Source organism: Gallus gallus, chromosome 1 (genome assembly GCF_016699485.2).
Source record: "Gallus gallus isolate bGalGal1 chromosome 1, bGalGal1.mat.broiler.GRCg7b, whole genome shotgun sequence".
Taxonomy (NCBI): domain Eukaryota; kingdom Metazoa; phylum Chordata; class Aves; order Galliformes; family Phasianidae; genus Gallus; species Gallus gallus.
The window spans coordinates 19,139,463-19,152,006 of record NC_052532.1 but is presented as its reverse complement, the minus strand read 5'-3'; positions in this window follow the sequence as shown (position 1 = coordinate 19,152,006).

Sequence of the window (12,544 nt, the reverse complement as noted above, 5' to 3'; positions counted from 1 at the left end):
ATATAGCATCACTACTATCCAGAAGACTGTGTCTGGTTCTACTAGGCAGCCCGTATCTACCGCAAAACAGGTAGGTCCCATCTCTTAATGTCCTCAAGCGTGTCTTCCCATCTTTATACTTGCTTGTAAGTTAAAGTCTTCTGAGTGCTGGCCAGCTGACTGACATACAACAGACCATGCAAGCTGCCTGCAGAAACTGATTGAGGCCATCTCAGCTTGTAAATAAAACAGGCCTTGACCTGTCCTTTGAGGCTGTTCCATGCAGGGCTTCTGCATGTGACTGAGAAGCACGTACACAGAGAGTTCAAAAAAAGAACTGGTTTGGGGAAATTAGTTCAGATGGTGTCTACACATCTAAGATCCTGAAGAATGAAGGTAGAAAGTGAGCAGAGTAAGGTCTAAATTCCCCCTATGACACACATGCACAGACTATGGTATTCTTAAATATGGAGTTTTATTTGATGGAAAGTAAAATACAGGAACATGAGCATACAAGCATGCATATTTTGTTACTAGGTTCATTTTGTCTGCTGGTAATACAGGCAGACAAAATCAGAACAAAGAATCGTATCCTTAGTCAGTACTTTCTTAACATAACAATTCTCAGCTCTATCAAATAGGATTCATAATTCCATTAACCCTTCCGACAAAGAGGCCCATCAGAATCTAGAAGGTTAAATAATTACAATTTGAAGATACTTACAACAAGGATAACTGATTAAAGGCAGAAGTCTTTTGAGAGCGCCAGGAAAAGAGAAAGGACTGTCAGAGGGTGTTTCTGGGTTAGAGAGAGATATCTGTACTCAGTGAGTAAGGTGAGGAGAATTATGTTGGTCCTTATGTTTCACAGTGAGTGCAATCAGGGCCGCCAGTGAGTGGACATACTTGCTTTTCTTTTCTTTTGCTACGGCAGACCCCATATTTATATGAAAAACTGATTCTTATGGACTCTTTTTAGATTTACATATGTTAGCAAAAGGGATTTCAACTTAAAAGCTGTGTTTCAGGAAGGATGGGCAGAGAATACAAGACTGTTGTTACTTCTGAGAGAAGTCAGGGCAGTGCTAGACAGCTGCTTCTCCTGGGAATAAAAGGGAGGTGTCAGAGAGCCATTATCTTGGAAATCCCAGCCGGAACAGGACCATCAAGAGTTAATAGCTCTTTCAAGGGCTATCAGCTCCTACAGATGGAGACTGTATTAACACTTGATAGAGCATTCTCATCACATGCCTATCATATATATTGCAGTCCCTGAGCATAGGAGGATGCCCAACATATCCAGAAACAGTTGAGATTGACTGTAATCAAGCCCTTTTATCCTTTATTGTAGACATCTTCTGTCCAACTCACCCTCCAATCTAACCTTCTGCTTCACCAGAGTGGCTGTGTCAGTGCATCACCTAAACATGCAATGGGAGTTCTGAGACCATGGCCAGCAGGTCGAGGGAGGTGATCCTGCCCAGCTCTGTGCTGGTGAGGCCTCACCTGGAGTACTGCATCCAGATGTAGAGTAGTCAGGACAGGAGAGACATGGACCCATTGGAGCTCATCAAGAGGAGGGCCACAAAAATGATCCAAGAAATGGAACACCTTTCCTGTGAGGACAGGATGAGACCTGGGGCTGTTTAGCCTGGAGAAAAGAAGACTCCAGGGAGACCTGATAGCGACCTTTCAGTATTTAAAGAGAGGCTATAAGAAAGAAAGGGGAACAACCTGATCTAGTTGTAGGTGTCCCTGATCATTGCAGGGGAGTTGGACTAGATACCTTTAGGAGGTCCTTCCAATTGAAATGATTCTATGATAATATTCACAGCTAAATGAAAGAGATAATTGTAAGCCAGATTAGGTTTGTGTCCTGACATGTTTATTAATAAGTCATAGCCTAGGTCTTCCAGTGATAACAGAAAAAGCTAATTTTTACCAAGAAGAGAACTCAAATTCTCACAAGAACATGTGAAAGACTATTCAGTGAGAAAGTTTATTCGGCTTAGGACCATTCTCACAATATCTCAAACAGCAAGGGGAAATTAGGTACAGCAACTAGTAGATAAATGAATAAAAAGATATATTCGCATGCTTTTCAGATAACAAATAATGTAAGAAAGCACAGTGCTCATTAGAAACCTCTAAGCTGTCTATATTTCAAAGAAAAGTAGATCCTCTCTTCAGCTTTAGTAATAGTATCATTAGTACTTAGCAACAGTTAAAACATTGATCTAAGTCATAAAGGTATGACAGTAAAATTATTTCTAGAAACAGACCCTACAGTTACTACAGAGAATTCTGTATTTTTCTCTCTCTTCTTGTATTGTCAGTTATTTACTTCCTAATTCTAATCTCCGCTAAGTCTGAGAACCTGAAAGAACAGTGTATGCGCCTAAAGAAATACTTGGTTGATTTGTAGCCTTTCTCTGTATTTGTTAATAGGGGGGCTGCATAGGTGCCCCCTGTGAAGAGTCCAGAAGTTGCCACATGACAGATTGGGAAAGGGACCCACTGCTGATCAGAGCTGAGCTCCCCTTGCTCCCCTGTGCTGCTTGGGTGAGGTTGTAGAAGAATTTGGGTGGGGAGAAGTGTTTTTAGGTTGCTCTTGATTCTTACCACTCTAGTGCATTACCAACAGGCAATAAACTATGTCGTTTTCCCTTATGCTGAGTCTGTTTTGCCCACGATGGCAACTTAAGACCAATCTCTCTGTCCTTATCCCAGGCAGCAGGTATTTTTTTTCATGGCATATTCTCTCCTGTCCTTTTGAGAAGGAAGAGTGGAGGATTAGTATGGTGATGCTCAACTGTTCATCAGTGTCAAACCACCTTGGCATCTTTATCAGCATCAGATCAAAATCATTTCAGATATGCCAGTTCCTAAGCCATGCTGCAGTGACGTGAAACCTCACTGCCTGATGGGAAACACAAGATGTGGCTGGACCCATTTTGTAGGATGGCTTATTCTGTTTCCCTTGGCTTACCACTTCAGCACTCAAACTGTTCTATTCAGACTTCTTAATCTCTTTTAGGGTAATGCATCTGCTGACTAATCTGTGAAGGAAAAAGGCCATATTATCCTCATGAAGATCACGATGAAATATTTTTGCTGAATTTTATCTATATACCTGATAAGGCACTAAACATGCTGTTTTTATGATATTGGCACAGTACATAAGTAGAATGGTGTATATTTTTGTTTGATTGATAGCAATTTCATTTAGAAACAAGGTATTAAGAAAATTATTTTGTAGAGGAATTGGATGAAGCATGACGTTGTATGTAATGATGTTACTTGTTTCAGTGCCTGAATTAATGGCAAATCACCACGCTGAAAGATGGATTTATGAGTGATTTATCTTCAGCTCAATTACTCTGTTTATCATCTTTCTCAACAATGGGAAATATGGTATTCAAACAATGCCACAATAAGAATAATAAATAAAATTGACGGTGACAGTTTCTTAATATAATTGTCCTGAATGTTTTGCTATTTTGACGTCTGCATTATTAAACCAAATTGCTTCATTTTCATCCAGTGACTGACTGTCAGTGAGCAGTATAAGCATGAAACTCCACTTCTTTGTGATGAACAATCACCTTCTCATGCAGATTGACTGTACAGTGGGTATTGGCTGGCTCAGCACCATGAAAACAGTTGTACTGTTTCCTGGGTTATCATGGTTCTGGCATTAACATTTTAACTTCTACATGACTGAACTGTGATTGTATATGTCTGGACTGTGCAGGACCTTACGCAGCCTAGCGAAGGACAAATTAGCTTGAAATACTTACCCAGTACTGGGACATCATAAGAGAACAATATCCAGACAGAAATTTGCCTCCAGACTGAGGAACTACAGCTGCAATTTGGTTTACAAATTTATACTGTGTACAAACCCTCATGGATTGGTGCTAAAGTAAGGTTGGAACAGTTCTAATAGCTGGTGGAAGAAAAGGAAAGTGACAAGTAGTTTACATGGCATGTTACTCAATGTAAATTAATTCACAGGTAGAGCATGATGAGTGCATGGAGCTACTTGGGAATTGGCTTTGCATATACTCCTGGAATTTGAAGTACTGGGAAACTTAGAAACATGGAACACCATAGGCATAGCTGCATACAGATACACCTTTACAATGAGCAGTGAATAGGATCATAGGATCACCAAATAGTGAACTTCGGAAGGGACCTCTGAAAGTCATTTGATCCAAATCTATGCTCAAAGTGAGGTCAACTGTGATCAAGTTGCACAGTTAGAATACTGTGTGGCACTGGTCAACATCCTGATAGGTGTAGTATGGGATTTTCCCCTTTCAGGATGTCCATATTTCTTTAAATTGAAAACAGGATAAATTCTATAAATCTTGAATTATATTTCTTCAGCCTTATCATTAGCTATTGTTTCATACCAAGAATTCTTATTGCTGAGAATGTCAATAATAAATCCACTGATTGGTTCCATAATTGGTACGAAAAGACAGAAAATCAAAGTTGGATACTCCTTATGGAAGCAAGAGAATGAGAGTTCTACCTCATGTTTTTTGTTTTTTGTTTTTTCCTTGTTTTTTATTTGTTTGTTTGTTTGTTTTTAAATTCTTCCCTGGGGCTTTACTAAAAGTCTTCACACCATGTGGTTCTTCTGACCAAGACTGGTGGGGAGGGATGAGTAGCAGTACATACTGATGTCCTTCCTGAATCAAGAAACTCTCAAAAATTCATTGTTCTTGTTTCAATTCACTCCATCCTTCAGCTTGCAAAGTTTAGAGAGCACGTCTTGATTATGCTGGTTTTCAGTGTATTCACAGAATCACAGAATCATAGGGATCGAAGGGTGCGCTGTCAATCATCAAGTCCAAACTCCCTGCTAAAGCCGGTTTGCTACAGTAGGTTACATAGTAAAGCACCCAGGGGGGTTTTGAATATCTTTAGAGAAGGAAACTCCAACACATCTCCGGGCAGCCTGTTCCAGTCCTCTGTAACCTTCACAACAAAGAAGTTTTTCCTTATTTGTATGGAATTTCCTATGTCGCAGTTTGTGCTCTTTGCTCCTTGTTTTGTTCCTGGACACTGCTGAAAACAGCCTGGTCCCACGACACCTGCCTTTTATATATTTATAAGCAGTGATAAGATCCCCTCCAGTCTTCTCTTCCCCAGGCTGAAAAGTCCCTTTCCTCATAAGAGAGATGCTCCAGAACTCTAATCATGTTTGCAGTGACAAGGTATTCTAGCTCTGTCAAGATGCAGATTGGAATGTTATAGCTATCTCAATACCTAGATTTCTTTGTAAGTGTACTTGGTCTAAGTGGAATAAACTATATAAGCACCTATGAATTCGTATAATTGCACTGTGCTAGGTTTATGCAAGGAATAATCAGATATCAATTTTAAAAAAGTAATAAATGGATATAAATCAATGCGCCATAAATAAAACAGTTACTAAATAGTAGCTATGTATGAGCACATGTGGTTAACCTTTAGCAAGGCAGCTGGGAGCTGGTAGAAATACTGCACAATTTAATCTACATTTAAAATGAAAGCTACATATAAAATGAACCCATATAAAACTCAGCATTATTTCTGCAAGGGAAGGCTTGAGATAATGGTGGAAAAAGTTAAAAAAAAGAATTAGCAGTACAAATAACAGAAAAATAAATTGTTGGTAGAGGTTCTAGAAAATCTATCCCTGGCAAAATTAGGGGGGGGGGGGGGAATTGAATCTCTATGCACTTAATATATTTTCAAGAATATCTGAGATCTTTCAGGATATATTTTCTGCACTTTTCTATTGTCTTATGAGCTACAGCAGCCAGTGAACTTGAAATAAAAACTCAATTTTCCCTCCAGGCAAGTGGTTTTCCAGATATTTGCTGAGGTTAAGAATCATTTTTACACAAATCTGGCCTGCAGAAAAGTGTTGAAGAAAACAGAATTTAAATAAGCTTAGATCCCAAAAGCAAAGATAAACAGAAGCTAAGAAAGTCTTGTGGTTAAACACTGACTTTGAAAAATTCAGTGAGAGATCTCAAGCATATCACAAAGTCTTTCTTTTTCCATTCTCCATCTGTAAGAGGAAGATAATTTTTTCTCCTCTGATTATCCAGGAGGTTATAGAATTAATTCATTAACATTTGCAAAGCATTCAGATGTTGTGTGAATATCTAAGATATAAGTAGCAAAATGTTACTTGTGTCTGAAGGTCTTATAAACTGTTATATAGATATATCTTCATTCCCTTTTTTTTTTTTTTATTTCAAATGAAAATTTGATCTTGTGGAAAAGAAAGCAAGGATAGAAAATGGGTTCTTTGTGTTTTGCAGATGCAGAACATTAATATCTCTGATGGTGGAAAGGACTAATATAAGTAGCAACATTAAACTTCTGTTTTAAAAAAAATCCTCTTAATGTTTGCAGTCTCACCTCCTATTCCATTTCACTTCCATATTACATCAACCATCTCTTTTGCTTTTCTATTTCCCTTATTTATAATGTGTGGAAAGAGAACTACTCCATATAACACAACAACTGACTATTTTTCTAAGACCTTCTGAAATTCACTGTTCCTAATAATGATTAGAGGTAAAAAAGTGAAATCTTGGTTTCCCTGAGGTCAGTGGGATTTTTCTACTGACTAGAACTTCATGCAAGATTCAGTACTGATCCCTGAGACCTATTGACATCTTTGGTATACCTTTAATTGAAACTGCACTGAATTTGCTACAGATCCTAACAAGAACAAATGCCTTCAAAATTACTTTTTGAAAGGTTCATTTTCTACCTACAAGAAATATCCAGCACCAGGGAAACAGCCCATTCATCTCGTATACACTTATAGTCTGATTCCCCCATAAAGGCATAAATGAAAGTAATTTTGAGATGACTCTTTCCTTTTATAATTGAAGGATTGCTCATAAGCAAACAGTAGAACAAATTAAATACGAGGAAATATTGTCTGGCTGGAAGAAAACATCTGAATGTAGCCACAACATACCTGTCCACCATGTATTTAAAAATATTTTAAAAGACTCATAGAGTTCTTTTATCATTCCTGAAGTGATAAGCTGGAAGAGTATGTCACAGGTCAGTAAAACATAACCAAAATCCACTGTGGATTAGGTGAATTAAAGGAAATGCAACATCAAGATAGTTCAACTGTTTGAAACAGTCAATAAAAGTCATTAATGCATTCCCTTTCATTACCTTCTCTTCTTTTTTTTTCCCTTTTTTTTTTTTTTTTTTCCCAAACCCAATAATACTTCAAGGTGTGACTATAAACAAATATATTAGAGAATTATTTCAGCTACAAGGAACTAATTGTGATGTCATTCATTATCACAAAGGCACACCATTTAGGAAGGATTATTCAAAGAAATACGTTCTTTAATCATAATTAAAATGTCCCATTTTTTCATATGTAGATACCTGTCAGGTTATTTTTGGGATAAATAAGACTCTCAGTAACAGAAACAGTGAGTGACATGCAAATCATATAGAAAAGAAGAAGATCATACATAAAAAGAAGAAAAAAAGAAGAAAATCATACATAAAAAATATGTAAACTTTTATGAGAAACATGAGTACTACAGGTACCTTGGGCCCAACGTATAGACTTTCTTTCAAAGAACTCAAGCTGAAAGATGCATTTTTTTTTTATATTGCTGGACTCATCCCAGTGATTCTGAGATTTTTTAATCTGAATTCAGTGTAATTTTTTTTTCCACATAAATTGATGATAATTTTGGCCATTTTTATTCCATCTACCTTTGTAAAGCATTTTGATACAATACGACCAGTTCTATGCAAATGTGCCTGTCAATTTCATTTACAAAAACCCCGATGAAAATATTGCATATTAATTTTACGTGGGAAGGATATACCTGTACTTTTCTATCATTTAGACTATGTTTAGAAAATAAAATGTCCTCGATTTTTTTTTTTTTTGGGGGGGGGGGGGGGGGGGCAGATTGTTGTAGGAGGACGGTAACATAAGTGCATATTAAAGTTCCTAGTAGTTTTTAGGGCCTCATTAAACCAACAGTGTTATTTATGAAGTGCACTGGATTCTGTCAATGTAAATATAAGAAGAGAAGTGGTATCCTAGAAGATTGTTGGCTTACTACTTAGTGAAGGGTAGATGTAAGGTTCCCCCTACTGAGGAAGGCCTGATACCCTAACTCCATTTTGACTGATTGCCAATGATTAAGTTGTATAAGTCTTACTCACAAGTACCAGAAAAGAAGCCCAGGGAAAGAAAACAAACAAAAACAAACAAACAAACAGCAACAAAAACCTAATAATAAAATATATTATGACACTGAAATCAGAACACAAAGTTCCCATGGACCTATGCTCAGAATTTACTGTGGATGCCCAGAAGTGTTTTGATCTAGAGACAAAGCAGTTGCCCAAGTTCTATTGTAACACAGCAACACCCTGTTATTATAGTGTAAAACACAATTATTGTGAATCTGTTTCTACCCTACCTGTCACTTGGGAGTTTTGTTGTAGAGCATTTAATGTTTACTAACAGCTTTGTTCTTCTACCATTTGTCATGATCCCACTTTTCTGTCCTTCATCTCTGATTAAATTAATTGGCATTGATGAGAAGATAACTGATGGTGATGATGACTAGGATGAAACTGCAAATCAGAAATAGGCACCAAGAAACTGTGCACTAAAAATTTTCTATTGTATGTGCATGCTTTTATGAACTGATGAACATTTCTAGAATTGTGGCACACTGTAAGGACTGAAAGAGCCACCAGAGCATGACAAGATTCAGTCTTGTACTGTAAAGTGAGGTACCAACCAAATTCTCAAGTCATTACCCATGTCATATATTCAAGTGTATTTTAAACAATACATCAGCATTTTAATCAGCTTCCTTAGCTGCTAGAAACTCAGCTTGTGGAATGTCAGCTTCACTTCCAGCTGATTGATAATCCCAAGGATCTTGTTTCTTCCTCTCTGTTTTCCCCATAGCATACATTGTCCCTGTCTGCATTTGGTTGCTTGCTAACTATTACACCTTCCAGGAGCACAGATTACAAAGTATGCTTTCAGAAACAGTAAATATGGTTTGGTTATTTCTTTACTAAACTGTTGCATATCCTCCTTGCTACATCTAGGTAACCTGTTAGCTGAAGGAGATGGGAAGGGAAAACACATTCACTCATGTCTCATGAGAACTCTTGCATCATCTTGCAAATGAGAGTCACTGGGAAAAAAAGTTGGTAATTCTGGTAGGAACCAGAATCAATCTGCCTTTCTCCCTCCTGTCCCTGTCCGTGGCTAATGCTTCTTGAACGAACACATCAACAAGGAGTTATGGAATGCTCCAACCAGGACTCTAACCTAGGTGAGCCAGAAACTAGATGTGGAGGGTGCAAAGAGACTATCCCTTATGTAACTAAATCCATCTGTATAATCTGTTTTTGTCTACTGCTTGTCTGAAATGAGGGAGGGGAGTGATGAGAAGTAAAGTATAGAAAGTTTTTGAAAGTGGCTTTTTTGTTATTATTTTTAACAGAGAACAGTTTGGTCTGTCCCAAACTGTGGGAACACCAGAAGGAAAGAACTAGCAAGAGTCCAAAGTCCAGTCAGAACAAATTAAACTTAATGCTGGTGAGGAAGGGTGAATTTCCACTTCCATCCTCAAATTAGAATCCTAGATTCATTTGAGTTGGAAGAGATATCTAAAGGTCATCTAGCCCAGCTCCCCTGCAGTGAACAGGGACACCTACAGCTAGATCAGGGCACTCAGAGCCCGGTTCAATCTGACCTTCAGTGACTGCAGGGATGAGGCAGCCATCACCTCTCTGGGCAACCTGTTCCCCAGTGACATTTCAGCTCTCTACAACAGACACAATCCCGGAGACTCTGGGACACCTTGCCATCCTTTACAGCAGATAGCTTAAAACCAGTAAAGGATTCTTTTGTTTCAGATGGTATTTACAAAGGACTATAAAGAGGTAACTGAAATACTTGTCTATGAGAAAGTGCTTACAGCTACAGTGCGGTTTGGGTGACAGTCAATTAAAATCAATTTAGACAGCCAAAATCAGGGTGTGTTCGGAGATACTGAACAGGTATGTTTGATTGCACTGAAGAAAATAAAATATGCATGCATGAGGTAGGATCAGTGCAGACTAAGAGCATGCAGTGCCCGGTGTTTGTCTTGCTTTGTCCTCTGGCAGCTGAAGCTTTTGGACAGCTGTTCCCTTTGTCAGATGAAGCCAGGATTCAGTCCCCCATGTATTCAGCAATCAGATCTTGTGACACTGGGACACAAATTTGCCCTATTTGACATTACAAAATAGGAGTTAACGGTATCTTTAGGAAATAGTACCATTTGTTATTGACAGAAGAATCAAAGCATGACTTCTATGTCACATGTAAAAATCTCTAAACAAAATCTTAAACGAGTTAAGAAAAGCAAACTGCTGTTGCATTGTTTGAAGCAAGTAAACAAGAGCAACTTCTCACTGCTATTTCGTAATGTTTTTAATAAGCAACCATTGAAAGACAGGATTTTATACTTGAAAGCAGGAGAACCAAGTTTCATTAAGAGCATTACTTTATGTAATCACAAACAGCACCAACTAGATCAAAGTTTTGGCTCTTTATTGATTAGTGCTCGGTGTGTGTTTAATCAGCTACTGGCCTATTCCAGGTGGACTGAGGATAGTAAATTAATATAGATGTTCAGCTGATCTGTTCTTGGAAATATCATGCTGTTGGCCATTAGGAGGTTCTTTAACAAACATGCAAGGTTTTTAAAGTGAATTCACATGGCTGTGGTCTAAATTATCATCAAGCAGAGTAACAGAGGTGTGCTAGTTAACAAATAATGACCAAATACTTTTTGTAGTTTATAATTATAATCTCAGCATTTCTTAGTCCTTATAACCTTGGTCCTTTCTTTTCCTACAGTTACTGACCATACTAATGAAACCATAGCTAATTTTTGAATTTATTAGAATCTGTGTTTTTGCTACTTTATTTCAGTTTTTAAGTCTCTGTTGAATGGGAAGACTCAGAAGAAATGTTAAATACTCAAAGAGCAACATAAATTTAAACAACAACAACAAAAAGATTATTAGTGCATTTTAGTTATTTTTACTCTCAAAAAAAAAAAAAAAAAAAAGTTCTGCATGTTCACATGTTTTGAAGATAGGTCTAGCCTCTGTTTTTGAATGTACTTAGAAAATTTGTCCATAGTAAATGTTCACCTAGGTTTGATCAGTCTGACTTAACAATTATCATATCAGAAAACCACTTTGAATACCCTGGCCACGAGCTACTCTATTTCCTCTCTAGCATGTGTGTCTATGAAATACCCATGGATTAGACTATTAGACTGATGGGCAGTCTTACACAAGGACCAGAAAAGTTCATTGTCCATATGCTAGAGAAATCAAGACTCTTGTTAAAGGAGTCCATTCTCCATCATTACATGACATCAGCACAAAAGCAGAGGGGCAATGTGACTAAAGTTGGGCTGACAGAGCACACAGACTTGTGTACACTGCAGTCTGTAGATACTTGGCTCTCACTTGTTGTTTGTAAGCCTATGGTCACCATTCTGCATGTGACTGGACTTGATGAAATTCAAGCCTATGCTTACATGGGATACTCATGAAATAGAGCCTTTGATTAGTTAATCTGGACCCAGTGCTTTTATGCCTGTAAAGGGAGATAATGGGTGGCACAATCTCACTTTATCCTGTAAATGTAGAAAATGCAGTACCCTGTGAGTTCAAGGACAGGGACCCTCCACCACTTTGCCCTTCCAGAGTGCTCCAAGTCTTCCTGCATGGTGTGGCTTAACAAAAGTATTGTATTTATAACATATTTTTGATACACGCTGAGACCTGCTCATATTGCAAAAGCAGTATCTATAATTCATTTGCAGAAAGGGCATTTTTTTTCAAACATTACATATAGAGTTTCCTTTTGTAATCTTTCTTCCAACTGTTTCAATGGGAAGTGCCCCAAACCAGAAGAAAGTTTTGGAGTTGAGCTGTTAATTGACTTGAGTTATTAATTGCTCAGATTTTCAAACTCCAATTAAAATGTCAGGGTCTTTGTGACTTTGTCTTTGAGGGCTAGAGATAGGTTTTCTGGATATGAGTGAGGCCGGAATGTATTCTTTACTCAAGATTTTGTTTGGCACTTCTAAGACTATGTGATTTTTTAAGTCCCTCCATGATTTTCAAGTTCTAGGACATATTACTGTTAATGCTACACCAGACCACTCACCACCTACTCCCTGGAGGATATAGAAACAACTGCCTGAACTATCTAAAACTTCCTGTATTTGCATACAGCTTAATCAAAATACAGTGCAGCCTAGTTTTCCTGCTGTGATAGAGATATCCATGCAAGCTCCCAGCACGGGTATGGGTGTCACTTCTATCCTTGCCACAGTTACTCCAGGGGAGGTTATTTGCATGTTTCAGAGCCTGAACATGGGCTACAAAGGAGGGAGTATTATCACTGTCTTGCAGCTCAGGAGCTAAAATAAAGACTGAATGAACGAATCTGCACGACAGCAAA